Genomic DNA, 19163 nt, shown 5'->3' on the forward strand with positions numbered 1-19163 from the left:
TCGGGCTTCTTATCTCGTTTCACGCGCGCGTCCACGGTACGCCCATGGCCGCGCGGCTCGCCCGTGGTAACGACCGCGTGTATGTTTTGTGGTAGTAATATTGAGTCGTCAGGAGACACCCACGCGGCCGACGCGAAGGGAGCCGGAAAGGGCTGCAGGGATGATGATGAGGCGAAGCGGGCGTAGGAGACTCGCGCGCGCGCGCGCGCGTGCGTCTCGTGGAAAATGTACGCCCGATAAATCTTCTTTCGCACGACGTATAATTAACTCTCCGGGCTTGCTTTCCCTTCCCTCGCGCGTCTTCTCTCACTTTCGGATCCGTTCCCGTCGTTCTTTTTTCCGTTTCGCGCGTTTTCGAGATTCACGCCGCGGCAAAAGGAGCCCGAAACGCGGTCAGAAAGAGATGGAAGGCCTCCTCCTGTCGGAGAAGAAACTTATTATCGAGTTTTTTTTTGCGGGGAGAAAATTAAATGGATATACAATGAGGCACCGCTAAGTGTAATTTATTCAGTTTAAAGAAGAATGACAAACGCGAATTAATATTCCATAATTAATAAAATAATATATACTTTCCATTAATAATATATAAAATAATAACTTCGAAATATATCTTTTCAATAAAAGTTGATCTAACTGCCTTTCTCCTTGCACATATCCACGGAGTTACATTACAAACAAATTTTCTGAAAAGATAAAAATCCATGATGCAAGCGACGAATTGAAACGGGGAATAACTTGCTCCGATATATCGGTCGATCTAAATAGTCGGAGGCCCCACGGGGAACACGAACACCAATGTTTACCCTCGCAGGTATACCGGACGCGCCAATTGAGCTGTCAAGTTCTAGATTACATTTGTCATAAGTCATAATCATTCCACGTGTCTTAATCTATGATCGGCCGTGCGCGCTCGAAGTGCGGTTACGTTTATCTGACACCCGGCACTCGTCTCGTGAATGGGGTTCACACGGGACTCTAGATTGATCGTTTCATCCGTTTAAACGTGTATCGTAGAGACACTGCGGCGTCGTATTAATTTTCCGTACACAAAGTAAATCCGTATAATCTATCTCCCTCGTTAATCTAAATATATGTACGTAATGCTTCAACGCGGCCTTTAACGCTTCGATACGGCGCATATAAATTAAGCAAGTAGATTGAGCCTTGCCGCGGCCTTGGTGGAAAGTTTGCGCAAGAGTCGCTAAGAGGAATACTCTACTCGCATCGGGAAAAAGATCCGCCTTAAAAAATCGGAATAGCGGATTCTAATAAATTGAAATTAAGCGTCAAGGTAATTCTACAATCCAATAATTTATTTACCAAGAAGATTAATTTATTCCTTTTTAAGAAGCGAATATATTTGATCAAACTTCAAGAAGACGATTTTTTTCTCCATGCGCGACACGCGCGCGCTCAATTGCGCGACTTTTGACCTACTCGCGAGTTTGAAGATTAATTTTTTCAACATCTACCTGTCCGTCCTGTTCAATGCGCAAACAAATCATACTAAATTACAAAACGTCAAATGTCAGTCAGATGGATTGTTGACGCCGTGTCAAAAAGCGACGGATAGCACGTTTTGATAACCGACGAGTGGAAGATAGTGTCGCAATAGCGTCCGTCAATACTATACGCGTGTGCGCCTGGTTATTGCGGTAACATCGCAAACGCGTCGTTCATCCCGATGCAAATTAGCCGCGCACTCTTAGACGCGGTTTTCATTACGTCGATCACGTCGATTGGAGAGTCTCGATTTAAATTGGCATACATGCCACAATCGCCCTTTAGATCCCGTGGGGTCGCAGGGCGGTGTCTTAATCATCGCCGTGACACTATTGTACTTTGCAAACCCGCTTGTACGCATTTCCGCAGATAGCTATTAATCGCCAACGATGATTAATGATTTGGTGGCGCGAACTCGATTTTCGACGCCGACGACTCAATGCATGATCGATACGAGGTATATAGGCGCATCGCGCGGCGGAAAATGATTAAAAAGAAACGCTCGGCGTAAAAAGGCACGTTATTCACCCGGCGACTGATTGCATCGAAAGTATCAATTTTGCAAGAGGTACGCGCGATAATTAAAACTACGCATCGATATATAGGATTTCTCGTGATTTCGTCATTATTACGTGATAAAAAAATCCCAAGAAAGTAATTACAAGCTTGTATCCCGCGCGGTTTATTTCTTTTACGCGAAATAATTCTCCCAACGGAGAGTTATTCACCGCCATAAAATATCGCGGGATAACTTGACCCGTGAAAAAACTGAAGAATTAAGCATTAGTCGACGTGCAACTGCGCGGAACGACGCCGAGCGATCATTACCAAAGAGAATCGATTCGCTCGCCGCGTGGAAGAAATGAAGTTATAGCCCCGGAGATTCTTCCGAGTCGTAAAACACGTTACTCACGGGACGATCGATGAAAATCGAATGCAGGTATTGCGAGACAGAGAGAGAGAGAGACCAGACGTCGCGGCCGCTGCAACCGTCGCCGTTTGTACGAGAACACATCGAATGACATTCCGGACGTTTGGCGAGCTCGCATAAATCCGTGGAAACGCGCGCGGCCGACGTATCTCGCCCACGTTATGCCCATAATTCGCGACGAAACGGCCAATCGGCGCGACCGGCGCGTCTCCGGAGGCCATTTTGCAGAAACGAAAAGTGCGTGAGGAAAAAAAACGAAGAAAAAAAAGAAGAGGAAGAAAGAAAAAGAAGGGGAACGCAAACGGAATCCGCTTTCCAGCGATTGATCGCCCCGCCCACATCCCCCTCGTCACATCGTAATCATCGATAAACTGTAGCACCGCGTCATTAGTCGAGCATTCCGTTCGGAGTATTATGCTGAATGCGCGCACGATTTCATATGTAATCCGGCTGTATCAGCTGCGTAGATCCGTTTCGAATTAATCGCTGTATTATATCAAAGTGCGCAATATGCCCGGACGTATTTCTTGCACGATTATATTGGGGTATATTCTAACGAAAAAAAATGGATCAATAAGATTTTGTTAATTACCATTATAATTCAGAGAAATTATTAGTAGAGATCTTAATTAAGAGAAACTGACTTCAAGTTGACAAAACTATGCCATAAAAGATATAATTAAAATTCTAGGACATTCTTCAGATATTTATTATTCGACAATTTGATTTTTACAGAAGCAAAGATGATTTAATCTGAGGAAATGGGTAAGAGAGATGAAAAAATTGTGTCTTGTTAACGACTCGTTACAATGATAACTCTTTTTCTCTATAGACACCGTGAAAGAAGCTTCTGGCTATTAGGATAAATGAGCGGATAAGCGCTGTATGAGCTATTTTAAGAATACTATCTGAGATACCTCACGTTGCTCCGTAACCACTTAAAGAATAGACATGCCTTTACTCAGAATATATATTAGAAAATAAAATAATTTATATCTCAGAAAGATATACATCACACTTGTCTTGTGTCGTAAAGAGTATAAAATTTACCGTGATTAAATACATAAAAAAAAATATAAAAATAAAATAATCAACATCGATTTATCCGTCAGATACGTGATGTAATGAGTTTCACGAGAAGCATTTCGTCGCGCATGCCGACACGTTTGGATCAACAGAGCCGACGAAGTGTGTCCTGTTTATAATTCACGCGGAGCGGACAGGGGAGTTATACGGGCGAGAATCCGTAGTAAATTCGAAAAGGTCATTTTCGCGCCCGAGCCGTCGAACGGTGGCAAATTACCGTCGAACGATTTCACGGCGGCAGCCGCTTAAATGTCGGTCGCCGACTGACAGCCTAACGATCACGTGGCCGAATTGATGACTACCGTTACCTTAATCACAGGTCGGCAATCCCGGGCTAACAAGTTAAGGATCGGGCCCGCGTATAGTCCGCGCGTTGCGACTACACGGGACCATCGATCAGAGACGTCCGGGCCGTCTTCGCGACCGCGCGGCCGTTGTCGTGCCAATTTTTGCGCGTGTCTGACACTCCGACCTGGCGCACACAACTAAAATGCCCGACAGCATATCCGATAACGATTTAACCGCGTCGCAAAACTAGTTGTTAAAAGTAATAAATTTGTTATAGAGGTCCTGAGTCAATTTTAAAAAGTCAAGCAATTTGATTGAAAAAACGAAATTAATTGCTGTCAATTCAGATCACTCTAATTCGCCGCAAAATTTTCTATTTGTAAAATGTTGTAGAATTTATTCCAAGATTGAATTTCCAAGAAAAATTAGAAATGTCCTGTATATTTACCTAGACTTTTAAATGCACCTGAAATTTCTTTTACGATTACGGTTCACGTAGGCCTCTCCTGTGATCGTTTCTTCTTTCGAGAGATCATATCGCGGGATCAACCGGACACGACTCCCTGTAAGTCGGACTCTCGTTGCGTCGCTAATGTTGTCGTTAACGTGTCGCGTTTCGAAAGATTGCGCGCGCACACGGCTAGTTGCGAGCTCAAGCAGCGTCGCGCATTACGCTCGGCGGCGTTTGTCCGACGTGATCGGCGCAAACGAGGAGATACGTTCCCGTCCGCTCGGCTCGGTTTATCTGCGATCTACCGATCGTTCGTAAATGATCTTCGTACTCGTCTTTGTAGGACTCGAAGGATTTGATCGCATCCTTCTCCCGCCGACCCGGTGTATCCTCTTCTGTAGAACATTGCGGCACGACCGACGTCGTTTGCCATCATAGTTTCGACGCTTGTTGACGATGTCGAAGTCGTGTTATTCTACAGAGCGGAACAAGCCGCCGTTTTTTGTATCCACGTCGTACCCTTTCTTCATTTTGCAATTATAAATAACATTGTTAAGGCGAAGTTGAGAGCGAAACTTTCTTATATACCTGACATTTTTTTAAAGTGTCTACGGCATCAAGATTCCCTTGCTTGAACATTTATAGGGATTAATTCATAGCTCTTTTTTTTTAATGCGGCTGCTTCGTATTAGTTTACGTACATTTAGAGGGGTAAAAACCGGAGTGGTGTAAGTCAAATTTTTAAAAATATTTTCTCGTGTGCATAGATGCAATCTGTACAATATATAAATTGTATCTATGAACACGAGAAAATATTTAAACAAATTTGACTTACACCACTCTGGTTTTTACCCCTCCAAATGTACTATTTTATTTAACTTGTAACACTGCAAGATTCAGATTCGTCTGAATAGGAACTAGAGTGCTGGTCGAGAGCTAGATCCTAACGTGAGACTGCACTTAAACGTCGGCGTTTGCCTCGAGAGATCGGACAATTAAATCCGCTGTTGCGAGTGCGGGAGGACGCTGCCACATAGATTCCGTGGGTGCCTCGGGTAATTTCTCTCTCCCGCGTTGATCGCGCGGCGTTGGTTGCACAATGGCGCGCGCTACGAAGGCTCGACTACGAAAACGTCGACGAGAGGAGATCCATCAATCCGAGGCCGGTCAGCGTGTATCTCTCTCTCCGGGACGGGAGAGTATCGATCGTATCGATCCTGGCTTGTCGTGGCGCGCGTAGGTACGCGCGAGTCCGACGAAAGTATCGGGATTCCTGTCTGCTCGCTTGACCACCAGAGGCGATTCCCGTATCCTCTCCCTTTCCCCGCTTCGCCATCGCCTTCCTCTCACCCCTGATCCAGCTCTCCGTTCGCGGATACGTACGTACGATCCATCGAGATCACAGGCGGCGACTTTCCCACGACCTTCTCGCCCGGATTTTCATTAATCGCGATAAGAGCCGTTCTATCTAACGCTCTTCTTTGACGCGTGTCTCAACACGGTTCCGTTCGACGTTAAAGCGATAAATCTAATTGCCCGGGCTGTTTTGATAGAATTGGTCTCAGAACTGTCGGCGATTGAATTATTTATTCGATTCGTCGGCAACGCGCCACGATTAATTATTGATAGTATGCCATATAATAGATAACCGGAAAAACCCTGCCTCCGGTATTTATTGTACGTCATCCATCATGCGTTTATCGCGTAGCCGCGCTCCGCCACGAATATGAAGCCGTGGATTATACTTATGTATGGCGTGGTCCATCGAGCCGCTCTTTTTATCTCGGTGATCGGCGTTCTTCATCCCCCGGATGCGCGATATCTCTCCGCCGGAGACCTCTCGTGATTGCGTTCCTCCGAGAACCGCGCGGCGATATTAACCCATTAACGTTTATAAATCGTCGCCGAACGGCGCGTGAGTTGCCTGCGAAGTGCGTTTCGCGACGTGCATTTCCAATGCCGAATATCACGTGGGCTCCCGTATCTCGATCAGGGGCGGCCTAGCAATATTTATAAAAAAAAATCAAGAGAAAAAAAACCTAATGGATCGGCGTTACATGTAATTTATACCTTTTGTTGTATAATATTATATCACTTCGTTAGATTAATAACGTACGATTAATATGTATAATTTTGTATTAATATCAAACATGATATAAAATTATATTTACATATTATAAATAAAAATTACTATTATATTTTATAAATAAAAAATTTCTTGCAGAAAAGAATATATTATTTGAAAAAATACCCGTTGTTCCATTTTCCATAAAGCTAGACAAGTGAAAAACTTATACATACAAATTTTATATGCAGATTAATTTTTTAGCCAATCCGTACCTGCTTCCCGACGAAATAGAGGGTGGCGGGAAGAGGACGGAGAAAGAAGGACGACTCACGAACACGTAAGAAGTGGAAGAGATCGTGTCACGTCTGCGGAACCGCTGCGGAAATGCCTGCTCGTGACTTGTCGAATGTCACGTGCCGCGCGGTATCGTGCCTCGCGACAGACGATTATTTCCCTTTCGTCTTCTTATTACGCTTGCGGCTCAAGCGGTCTCCGAATAGAGATGTCTGAAATTATGAGGATTCGCTGATCGCATATATAAAAATAGCGTATTTGCAATCGCGCGCTCGTGCCATATCCTGGCTCCCTTTAATCGACTCCCTTCGAGTTATACGCTTATACCGTTATAGCGCGCGTTAACGTTCGTCGACAATAACCATGTTGTCGAAGATAATGCGCTGCAACAAGGATGAGAATGTCGCGGGTAGACGTTCGAAACATCTCCGGGCGCGAAGTCTCGTCGTAATTAATACGTTGCCGGAAAATACGCTCTTACTTCACTTGCGTCGGATAAAATGAATTATCACCGACAATTATTATAGAGTGAAATACGACAGGAGGGGTCAGATGCGAGGTGAGGCGCGTGACAGCCGACAATTATTCCTAATGCGTGCCTTCTAAGCGGAGCCGGCCGAAAGGAGAGGAAGAGACGCGTGTAACGAAGGGGAAGGGAGATAGAAAGATCCATAATTATTATCCTCAAGCGAGTTTTCGATCGAGGATTATTCGGCGAAAGATATTCTTTGCGGGCGACCGTGTCGAATCGAAAGTCGAAGACGATGCGTATAGATATACATATACATATAGCGAGCCTTCTTCAACTACAATAATATCGATAATAATACGACCGATCGAACGACAGACGACGAAATTTCCAACAAGAGCGACGTGATTAATCATTATCCGCCGTCCGCGCGCGGATTAATTAGTGGATTCGTCGAACGACGGTACGTCGAATGCCAAGAAGACGTCCACGACGACGAGGAGCTCTAGCTGCGCGCCGGGATTATTAATTGATCACGGACAGGTACTAATTGCGGCACTATCGCGTCGGAAAACAAGCCGCACTCGCGCGCACGTGCGTTGCAAGGTCAAGTTTACTGATTTACGAGTCGCTCGGTTTCCGCGACGCTAAACGATTCGGGTCGCACCTTCCATCATTCTGCATCAGGCTGCTCCAGATTATTCTCAGTTTTATTCCTACGCGCAAGACACGCTCGGAATGTTCGCAACGAATAAGCAGGAAGTGTCTCATAATCCTTCACACCTTTTATACATGAATTCTCGACATTTTTTATCGGCGAAGAGAACTTATTTGGATTCAAAGCATGTTCTAACAACGTGAAAAAGTTTAGATGTAGAACGACAAGCATGCTAAAGAAACTCAAGATTTTTTTCCCAATCGAGGTAATTGAGGCGCAAATGAGAGATTGTCCATTTGGAGACATCGCGAGTAATATTCATCGACGACGACGATCCCGGTCGCTCGCTCGGAAGGAGCCTCCCGATAACGTCAGCGAAATTACAAAGTAACGAAGAAGTTCCATTCGACGTGTATAATGGACCGGCGGCGTGGCCGATCCTCCGTAACGGCGAGTGCACGGCCGCCGTGTAACGCCGCTCTTAAACATAATGAGCGGTGTGATTGATCGTAAAGGTAATGACCATCGAAGCTCAGCTGGCGGCGCAGCTGTGCGTGCGTGTGCGTGTGTGTGAAAAAAGGCGAGCTTGCTTTGCCGATTTCGAAAACTCCGCGGGAGGCGACGCGTCGCTCCGTTTCATCGACGGTGCCGCGCTGTCCGTAAAGATTACGAGGCGTGCGATAACACTTTTACGCGTGTGTTTTTCATCTTGACTAAAGAAAAAAAGAAGAAAAAAAGAGAGAGAGAGAGAGAAAGAGAAAGGCGATGTTTGGTAACGCTCCCGCTAACTCACCTGGAAAACCTTGGCAAAGTTACTCGTGAATGTCGAGAGAGAAGGAATATCTACTGAGAAAGAGAAACGCCCACGCACACACCCCCGTACTTCTTTCATCAGGAAAGGCACCGTTTAGAACATTTGTCGTTTATATAGATTAAATTAATTTCGAGACGGTTATGGTATCCTAAGTGGCGATAATGACGAAGGCAGGAAGGTGCGCGCGAGACCAAGACGTTTCGAAGTTCACCAGCCGATTAGATAGATAAAAAACACGCGCGGCTCCTTTGAAGATCACGGGCACTCAAGTTAACAGACGTTATTTATCACGCAGCGGATTATTAAATACCCGCGGTTACGCAAGCTGTACGCTCTTTTCGTCCCCGGTATCTGGAGCGGGGATCAAGATCGATGGAAGGTGGAGGAACTAATGTACTAATCGGAACTAATGTACTCTACTGCCTAGCTTTTCTAATTCACTCTTCTAAGCTCGAAGATAAAAAAGAAAGTACGAAGCTAAAAAAAAGAACGAAACGGTTCTCGCATATAAATGCAGGTCCGCGGAACCCTCATTATCATTAGACGCATCGCCTTCACGCCACAGGAAATTAAATCCTGCTGCAAATAAAAATGTGAAATCGAAGATATTCATATGAAACCATTTCTCGGATGAATAATTAGGGCAGAGATTAAATTCTTCGCGAGTAATTTGTTACAGCATCAAGAAAACCATACACATTCAAATCGCATGAATTTCTAATTAAGTAATTATTAAATAATATCTGTCAATATTATTTAAATTACAAAAGAGATCAAAATTTTATAAAATATAAAAATTATTTATATTTTTAAACGTTTAATTCCTTTTCCAGACGCCAACTTAATTACTACAAAGTACATAACTTTCAAATCTATCAGTCGTCAAATTATTATTCGATTTCCATGAAATGACGCCAATAATATTAAAATAAGCTCATACACGTATCGAATTAGGTATCTATGTATAATATAATACAAAATGATAACTTATGCGAACTTATACTCAATCGACCGGCAGCTGTTAACGTAATACACATAATCTAGTCGGACAATCCATCATCTGTTTGAGTAGAGGTGGAAAGAAAGTTCTCTTGCGAAAATGCGAAACTTCTATTCTAATCCTGAAATCAGTTCGGAAGCCGGCGGATGCGTAGCCAGGGGTTGCTCCGGAGCGCAAGGGAGGATAAGTAGAAGGCAGCGCCCGCTGACTATAACGTAGGTGATTTCAGCAGAATTCATGGTTGCTTGATTACGAGTAATAAACCGAGCGTTAAGACAAGATTTATGAGCACCTATAGTCCCTGATCGCCACCCCGGGGCCCCGTTTCGTTGCCCGTTCTTTCGCCGTTCGCGATCAGCTCCACGGGGTCTTACCCCCATCCGATAGCTTTGAGAGCAGATCGAAAACGAACAAAATTGGAAAGAATTTTGAAAAATATCCCAATATCACTAATAATCCCTAATACACTTCATACGTACTCCATGGCAATAAATATTTAATTCAGATTGACGATATATTGTTCTTGTAAAAAATTTTTTGCATATATTAACGCCTTGAAAAAGGAATCATGCTTTAATATCTTTTTACGTATTATGTATGAATACATGAGAGCAGGTTTAAAAAGATAATTGAATAATTGGTGGAGGTTCCAATTATCCAAAAATAATTGAAAAAGTAATAATTTTCAAAACTTTACGACTTTGCACGGATTCGCCCACGGTTTGTCTTCATCAGTTCAATCTTGCGGGCGATATGAAGAGGTTCTGCTTACATAGAGATAGCGATTATTCTTATTCGAGGCGCCTAGCTTCATTGCAATATCTTTAACACCTAACGTTACCTAAGTCAAGAAGCTGGTAATGTATGTGTGCCCGCCACTCATTCTCGTTTCTCGTTCGTCAGTAATGAGGAGACCGATAAATTACCTAACCACCTCGTAAAAAGAATCTCGCACAGCCCTCATCTCACTCGGTCCTTTCTCCACGAGAATTTCGGCGCGGATTTCGGAGCGGTTTTCTGACCGCGAAAATTAACTCGCCCGCACTATTTGTTTTATGCAAACGACTCGACACACAATACCTCTCCGTCGAAGTACTGTCATTAAACCGCGTATTCACTTACGGGGATAATAACCACTCGCTGAAGAAACTTGAGCCGAATATTTTTAGGTACCTCACGGAATCGCGTAGCGGCTTACAAAAGTTCGTTGGGTGGTCGAGAGAGCCGGGACGAGCGGGTAAACGAGTGAAAATGCGCTTTCGCTTCGGCATACGCGCATAAATTATAGATTAATTGAGAAATAACTGTTTAGCCCCGATGGTGCACACGTGGCTTTCGAAGTTCGAGCGATCGAAGTGCAGCACGTTTACACGGCGAATGATCGCGAGCAGGAGGCTCGAGGAAACGTGAGGTGCATTTTTAGACGATCAATTACCACAAGGAAGTTCGCTCCCTTGGGTGGTCGTGAAATCACCGCTGATAAACGGTTGAATCCTTCGCTGTGAACAGAGTTTGCGCCTCTAGGGACGGATCTGTATGAAAGCTAACGAAGTTTATATTCCTTTCGAACCCTAAGTCTCTCGCTAACAAGAGTTCAGCGGAATAATTTTGCTCAGAAAGAGATACGCGCCGATTTTTTTAAATCATTAACATAAAAAAACGTTCTCCCTTTAATATATCTTTCCGCTTGGTTATGCTGCTATTTTTTTATAGCATTAATTATGAGTGTTTCTTGTTTCTGTTCGCCACAGATAATTAACTGCTTTTACTCATGCATTTAATTGTGCATTTCTATTAAAAGATTTAAAGGGATTATTCACAGAAAGGAATAAACGTCATTCTTCTGTATCTCCTTTCTGTCTCCCGTCGAGAAACTAAAAATTATGAACTTTATGCCCCGAAAAACCAGTGCCCGTACCTATATACAGGTCGAGTTCGATGAGGGCCTTTCGTCTAACCGTCTAACCGACCTCATTACCGACGATTATACGTTATTTTTTCTCCGGTCGGCCAGATCGAGTTACTTGCTGTTCGCGTGGCTCTCGAAATCTCACGGAACCCACATCCGAAGCGGAGGCGTGAGACTCGGAACTCCCATTCCTGCGTGCGAGAGTGCGTGTACCCCGCTCGCCTTAAACTTCACGAGCGGAATTTATCTTGGGGAATATTATCGGGACATCGGAGACTTTTCTTGTCGTAAACTGCTGAATCGTGAACTTTCCTGTTGCCAAGTAATCTCGTCATCTCATCGAAGAAGCTATTTATTAACAAATTTTTACGCAACGGAGAAAGTACATTTCTTTCTCCTAAGGATCTTTCTTTCTTTTCGATGTTCTCGAGAATTAACATGAAAAATTATATACGCAGAATCGATCGCTACGTGACGAAAAGCAATGGCACGAGCGCCGCTTCGGAAGAAGGCATATTTTCCCATGGTAAAATAAGAGGCGCGCGAAAGAAGGGCGATGTAAAACCGCGTGTTATGTAGACCGTCATAAAAATCAGGTATTACAAAACCTGGCGCAAACTTGTATACCTTGCGCGAAATTATAGCCTCTTTAAATAAAGTAAAAAGCGCGACCATCGAACAACCGATTGCTTCGTTCGTAGCGCGATATGCGCGATTTCGAAAGAAGCTGAATTGCAAATTCGCACCTACTAGCTAGCACGGAAAAAAAACGAGAGTCTAAAAAGTAAACGGCCGATGGTAATCTCGTCTCGCATTACTGTAAGACAACGATTGTTTTGCGAGCGCGCAAATCACCATCCTTCTCTGAGAGAGACCGACGAGAAGATCGCCTCCACCTTGGAACATCGTGCTCTTTGAAGGCGAGCTTCGCATAAAGAGATACCTCTCTCGCGCTGGGTGTACCACGAAGAAAATATATTCTCGGGTTTATCACTGCGTACGTCCTCCTTCGTACGAGTAACGCTGTAACATTCGTTACATCACGCCTCATCCTCGCTCGATGATAGTACGGTAAAATTTCATATTTAACAGTGATTTGCAAGCGAAGTATATATTTGCACGAAAACTCGTGTAATTTTCAAAATTAAATTTCTCGAGACGATAATATATTTCCTCGATAAATTAAAAATAATTTTTGGCGCATCTTGAGAAATTCTTAGGAAAGAATTTTCGAGACGAAGGACATTACCTTCGAAGGACATCGCCTTCGATTATCTCTCAAGTAATGATGATATTAAGATAAAACTTCATGTTTAACAGCGATTTACAAGCAAAGAATTTGCACAAAAATTCTTGTAATTTTCAAAATTAAATTTCTCGAGAAGATAATATATTTCCTCGATAAATTGAAGATAATTTTTTGGCATGGCTTGAGAAATTCTCAAGACAGAATTCTTGAGATGCGCTACTCTCGTGGTCGCCTTCAATTATCTCTCGAGTGATGATGATATTAAGATAAAACTTCATGTTTAACAGCGATTTACAAGCAAAGAATTTGCACGAAAACTCGTGTGATTTTCAAAATTAAATTTCTCGAGACGATAATATATTTCCTCGATAAATTAAAGATAATTTTTCAGCGTGCCTTGGGAGATTCTCAGGAAAAAAAATTCTTGAGACGAAACACTACTCTCGCGATCGCCTTCGAATATCTTTCAAGTAACGCCTTAAAAAATTTCTCAATACCTGTATCGCACGGATTAAAGCTTTCGCAGTAAATTAAGAGCGCGCGCGATCCCCCTTTAGTTCCGTCGATGCGTGATAAATTGGATAACGCGGCGTTGTAGCGTGATATCTCGCACGGGGCGCGTCTTCTGCAAGATGCGCGCGAAGGGTGCCCGGCCAGCGCGCGTACATGTTGCGCAACGTTGGCGCCAGGCCGCAGTGCCGCGGGGCCCGAGAATGACTCACCGAGACGAACAACGCCGGCCAAGAAGAGACGTGGCCGAGAGGTTGACCCACCTATCGCGCAACCGAGGACCCTCCAAGGTGCTTCGGAGACAGTTCGTGAGAGTGACTCTCTCGTTCTCTTGTCTCTCAGGACGACTCGCTTCGCCAGTTGACCCATTTTTTTACGACGATCGAACAATACCCGCGGCGCAACTATTCGAATGACGGGCCGTTCGCTATTCCAAATTAATTCAGCGGATAGAGACTATCGTTTAACACTTTGTTTTAATATTAATGCTCGCAGCGTTGCCCAAAAAACTTTCTTATTCGAAGAATTGGATAAAAGAATTGGATTCTATAAAAATTCTGAAGACACACAATTAACTACTCAATGTTTTGGAAAATGTTATGTTTGTTTTGCATTAACACATTGTACATTGTGATTTGTACATACTATTTACAAATTACAACTTAAAATTGGGCTTTGATCGCACTCTCTCTTGTAAGCATGGAGAAGATAGCAATTTTTAGCGAGAGCCTGCGAGATTCCACCTCGGTAGAGGATTAATCGCGCGAATGTTAAGGTGGCGAGTGTACGTTGTATTTTCTCTTAACAAGAGGATGTAAAGTATTTGAACAGCGCGATGCGGCGCGTCAACGCGCGATTTCGCATAAAATCCCCCGCCCACGAGTTCCCGCAAGACGTGAATAACTGCGAGGTGGATTTTGCGAAATTTGTCGCCCGCTCGGCCGCCGTCAGACTGTCGCCGATGCAAGTTTTGGGGAAAGTCACGCGTGTTAACCTTCGCGTGCGAACGTATCGTTACACGACAAGATTCTTGACCTGAGACACTCGCGGCCGAGAGATATTTCACTCCGATACGGTGTAGCGGGCCGTATGTGCACGTGCTAAGTAATTACAGAAATCCGCTTCGAGGCAGCAATGAGCCAGCACATGCATGGTCGATGCAGCTGTTCCATCTATTATTCAAATTGAATTTCGCAAAAGCCTCCGAGAAATTCAGGAGAGAACCCGAGAATTTCGGCGCAAGAAGAATTAATTCGTATATCGATAGTGAGAGGATGTTAATTAGTATACCGATTCTCACTTAAGTAATACTCTCTAATCGTTGAGTCAACAATTAGCCATTAAATTTATAAAAATCTCTCGGATACGAGAAAAAGAAACATACGGACCAGCTTGCGTAAAAATTAAATGATGCCATCACGAGTATTACCCGTATAATTTAATAATGTATTATTTGGTATGTTATTGGTGATAATTAGTATTTAAATTTTGAAATAAAATTTTATGCCAACGTTTCTCGCGTGTCGCCTCGTTGAAATTCTGTCGATTATATTAAAGAACGTCGGGAAAAAAATCGGAAATTAATGTAAGGATATCTGTAAAGTGAACCTGAATGATATCCGAACGATAAAAGATACGGCGATGGGCGCGGGAAAAGGAGAAGGAGAGAGGAGCACGGAGGACAGGTCGTAGCGCACAGAAGCCGAAATGCCGACGAAGGGTTTTATTGCATCGGGCAGGATATAAAAGTCCGGGTTACAAGCGTGCACTCGCGAAACCGCCCGGAGCCGGTCACCTCTGCTCGCCGGCGTGCGTCCCATCGGTTTGCTCTTGCTTTTGCTCTCGCACGGTTCACGACCGAACGAACGAACTCGCCGCTTGTTTTTTTTCTCTCGGTCCACGAAAAGCACGCTCGGAGACGTCACGAAGCAACTGACCTAAATGATCGCACCTACTGGCCGTCGGGAGATACGCTTTTGTCGCCGAATTACGCATGCCAGTGGCCGCGCGCTCATGATCTTTAAGGGGTCGACCTTTTCTCCCATCGTCTTGCTCGCCTTAAATCTTACGCGCGCGCTCACAAAGTCGCGCTTGTCGGAGAAAGTGGATCGGCCGAATGCGATGTAAATTCGCGAGCTCGAATTGCGAGAGTAAAAATACGACGTACGGTCGAACGGAGTTACTTTGCGGAAGCGAATTTATATCGAGAGTTATTACTTTAATCTTCACAGTGAGGATTTATCTGGTGGTTTATTCGCGCGCGAAGAGAGACTGAAGAGATATATCCGCAAATGAATCCGTATCGTTTGGACAAATCTAAGATCACGATTTTCTATTCGCAACAACACGCACGGAGGCGCGAGCGGGCAGTAAAGTGGATACAAGACGGCGGTTTGATCGCCGGGAAGCGCCTCACGGCGATAGATTAAGTGGGCGAGGTAGTATTAATCACGGTTTCCTCGCGAGAAGGGGAAGATTATTACGGCATAAGGGCGATCCGCTAGTTCGTGGCGCCCATCGGCCGATAGCGTCGCTATCGATCATCCTACACGTCCGCGATGCCGTTGTCGTGTATGACTAATTGCCGCAACGACCGCGCCGCGCGTTGCGTTTGCCAATTGTAATTAACCGTCGCCCCGAGAGAGAGAGAAAGAGAGAGAGAGGGAAGGGTAGAGAGGGATCTCTTCGTAAATTCCCGGTACCTCCTCCGGGCGACAGCCTGGAGATCGAGCGCGATACAAGTTCAGATTCGCATTAAAAGCTCCATCACGTCTTTCAAAATGTATATCAATATCAGCAGATATAATATATACTTTTTGAAAGATTTAATTTCTTTTCTAGAGAGCATAGATGATTCACTAAGATTTGAAATTAATTTTTTAGAAATATCAATGAGAGCATAACTGAGAACATAATATATGAAGAAGATCGTAAAAGCAACATATTCCTATCTATCATGTATAAATCTAAAACCATTGGTAAATATTCTTGTCAGACTTCTTGATAATTACGACTAAATTGTAATTCATTAATTACTAGTGGCATATTAACGTGAATGAGAAAATTAATGTTGCAACAATTAATAATTCCTGAATATAGGTATATGATTATAAAGATTATATTGACACAATACTATCCTCTAACAATGTAATGTATATTTTTATATATGTATATAAAATGTGTGATCATATAATTAAAAATAAGCTAATAAACGATGACATTCTCACGAGAAAACTTAAACGAATAATAAATCCTCAGGATCGATATCCTAGAGAAGAAATTTCATGAGAATACGAGGCAAGAGAGAAGGGAATGTTCGTCTCTAGGGATGTGCGCGTTAGTGGTGGTATTGGAAACTTTGAAAGCGGCGAACACGGAAAATTATAAAAATCGATGATTGCCAGGGCCGAGACCGCGGTGAACAACTACGGTGATCGTTGCCCGTCGTTGGGTAGGCGGGCAAAAACTAACAAACGAGTTCCCTCCGTGGTACTCTCGACTGTCTCCTCCTCTTCCTCTTCGACTGCCTCCTCCACGAGAACGCGAGAAGCCAAGCGGCGCGAGCTTCAAGCTGGCCGACCCCAACGAGACGATTCGTAAACGATCCTCGTACTGGCCGTTCGTCGCCGGCGGGACGGATCGACTCGAAAATGACTCCGGAGAAGAGCGATCGATGTACGACCGAAAGAACCTTCGCTATTTTTTTCCTCCTTCGCTAAAAAATATGTAAGAACGAAGTACAACATACGCAACTTTATAAGAAGTAGAATAGGAACATCATGATGAAGTAATCTCATTTTCAATTCAATTCCGAGATAGTACATCTTTGAGAAAATCTTAACTTGGAATATAACTGGTTTCGCGATGATTTATCGCATTCACAGTTTCATGGGAAAAAAGGAGAGATTAAATAATTGGTTTTCAAAGAATTGTAAATAGAAGAAAAAATATCATAAAAAGAGAGAGAGAAATACCTTTTGCTGATTTAATTTGATCATATTATATATATATATATATATATGAGTATAAATTGAGATTCTTTTCTCGTGACATTTTTTGTGACACTCATACGGCACTCATTGTTGCTACGCATAACAAATGAAAAATACGTTCGCTGTCAGCGCGAACATCGTATATAAACTCGTTTCGGCCCGACCTTCCCTATCGTGTCTTCCGGGATTCCACCTTTCCAAGAGACGAAGAGCGGAGATGGTGGTACACGAGTCGATAAGAATCTGCCACGGTGGCCAATGTCCGTGGAATGTGTGCCAAGCAGCGGTAATACGTCACGCGTCTCTCGGCGCGATTCGCGACAAAATAAAATGACGATTGATATTCCACGTACCCCTTCGCTCGCGGACTCACGGTGTTTTTAGACCGGGTTACGGTGGAATTCGGTCGCGTTAAAAATTTGGCGAAGTTCCTAATACGCACAAGATGATCGATTCGATCATAATGCTCTCAACTGAGAGGTTCTAGTACAACTTCAGAAAAACATATATAAAATCTTACGATTCTATATAAATACAAAAAAATTTTTTTTCGAGAAAAAACTAAAATATAATTCAGTTCTACGTAAAATTAAGAGCGCGTCACCTGTAAAATTAATGTTTATTAACAAGTGGTAATTTATTAGAGTATAATTTATATATTGCTTATCTCTATAATTTATAAAGATACATTTATATAGAAATAAGTTTAAGCAATATAAATTTATCCTATCAAGAAATTTTTATGTATGCCGCAAAGATAGAAAAAAAAACGATTGTCACGAAATCGAACAATTGTACAACTTCTCGTAATTTCCCTTTTTACCGCTTCTTCTGTCGAAGGAGCGGGTAGTAAATCGCGTGGCCCCTCGTTTCTTCTTTGGATTTCACGAATGCATATATATCCGATGAAGGCATTACAAAAAAGACCGTCGGCTGAGTGTACACGCTGTGCGAAATTGCCGTCAAAAGCAAGACTATCTTTCATTGAAATAAAAGTCTTAAATGGTAGCAAACGTTTCGTGTCACATGGCGAATATATAAATTGGTCGGCATTGCGGTTTTTGATCCGTTCTCCAACCGCGTGTATTTAGCATCGAATGTATCGTATTAAACGCGATGCTGCGATAAACTTCGGGAATCGAACGGGTCGTATTTAGCGTTAAATGCGCGGTGAAAAATACGGCCCCCGGACTCGCGCGACGACTTATGATCTCGAAGAGGGATAGTCAGCGGGACGCGGCCCTTCGGCGCGTCGTCACCCACCAGGGAGATCCATCAAAAGCTCGGTTCGAGTAGCTCGCGAGGCAGTAAAGCATCCGTTACAAACGTGAAATGTCGATCCCGATGTACGAGCCCGTAGGCAGCGGCATAACGAACGTCAGATAAAACACGAGAGGAAGACTCCCCTGAAACACGATAGCGTGCCCCGACCGCGGCGAACGAGAACGCGGGGGCTCTCGGGCTACTCGGGGGCTCGGCCGAGTCGCGAGTTTAGAAATTGATTTGCAAGTAAAACTCGATAGCGGCGAGACTCGCCCTCGTCATCGTTCGTCGCGAGCAACGTCCTGAAGAAAAAAGGACGCGCGCGCGCTACTCTTCTCCCTCGCGTACCTACGGATGCCCCCGGCGCGGCAGTGCTTCTGAATTTACGATCCGGGAGACTGCGAGAGGATCGACGACCGATACACGTCGAGATCCCATCTAACGGGTGTCGTACACGAAAGTGACTTACGAACTGATGCGACGACTGACGAGGTAGTCGCTATTGCCGCTGAGAGAGGGCTGCTCTCTTTCTTCTTCTCTTTTTCCGCGACTCTGGGAATGATCAAGTTGAGGATCTGACTAACGACGTCGTACACCGTGGACGAGACGGGGAAGAACATCTCTCCTGAGAACGACGGACGGACTATTTTCTGCGTTCAGTCGTTTTATGCTTTATGG

The 19163-nt window shown here is 43.9% G+C and overlaps 1 protein-coding gene across 4 annotated transcripts in view; it reads right to left on the reverse strand.

Annotated features, from left to right (window-relative positions):
* Positions 1-19163, reverse strand: part of LOC112459134 (MKL/myocardin-like protein 1) — a 163673-nt gene that overhangs the window by 76579 nt on the left and 67931 nt on the right. Inside the window, exon 1 of one of the 4 annotated variants that reach the window (XM_025023105.1) lies at positions 2417-2479. The exons of the other annotated variants lie outside the window; for them this stretch is intronic. The gene's annotated coding sequence lies outside the window, so the exon portion shown is untranslated. Of the gene's footprint in view, positions 1-2416; positions 2480-19163 lie in introns of those variants that run through there. 4 annotated transcript variants of the gene reach the window in all.

This window comes from Temnothorax curvispinosus, unplaced genomic scaffold, assembly GCF_003070985.1.
Source record: "Temnothorax curvispinosus isolate PA1 unplaced genomic scaffold, ASM307098v1 QBEX01009552.1, whole genome shotgun sequence".
Classification (NCBI taxonomy): Eukaryota; Metazoa; Arthropoda; class Insecta; order Hymenoptera; family Formicidae; genus Temnothorax; species Temnothorax curvispinosus.